The 395-nt window shown below is 46.6% G+C and overlaps 1 protein-coding gene across 1 annotated transcript in view; it reads left to right on the top strand.

Annotated features, from left to right (window-relative positions):
- LOC119585581 (ribosome production factor 1-like) overlaps positions 1–395 on the top strand; it is a gene marked incomplete at its 3' end in the record, with an annotated part of 12,063 nt that overhangs the window by 6,444 nt on the left and 5,224 nt on the right.

Below are 395 nucleotides of genomic sequence, written 5' to 3'. Positions count from 1 at the left end.
ATGCACAGTGAGCGGCATCAGGAGCGGTCAAGGAAGGGGTCTAGATCGGGAAAGACGGAAATCAAGAGGGAGTCCAGGAAGGTTTCAGGTTCATGCTGTGATCTTTCTGCCAGATTCAACATGACACAAACAAGCAAATAAACCATTTCTTAAAAACACAAACTAACAGAAAGATCGCCATATAAGCCCAAAAGCCTTCCTAGACCAGAGGCTATGCCCCCAGACCCCTCCCTGGCACCATATTTCCACATTAGGAGCTCTGCCCCCGGGTGGAAGGTTTTTGATTCATACAGTCATCGTTTTGGTAGTTTGTGCACTTATGATGATGTTCCTTTGCACGTTGCGGTGTTGAATCTTCCGTGGCCGAATCTTGTCTTGGGTTTTCCTATTTTCTA

The sequence above is a fragment of the Penaeus monodon genome, chromosome 20 (genome assembly GCF_015228065.2).
Source record: "Penaeus monodon isolate SGIC_2016 chromosome 20, NSTDA_Pmon_1, whole genome shotgun sequence".
Taxonomy (NCBI): domain Eukaryota; kingdom Metazoa; phylum Arthropoda; class Malacostraca; order Decapoda; family Penaeidae; genus Penaeus; species Penaeus monodon.
This window is presented reverse-complemented; position numbering and strand designations above follow the sequence as displayed.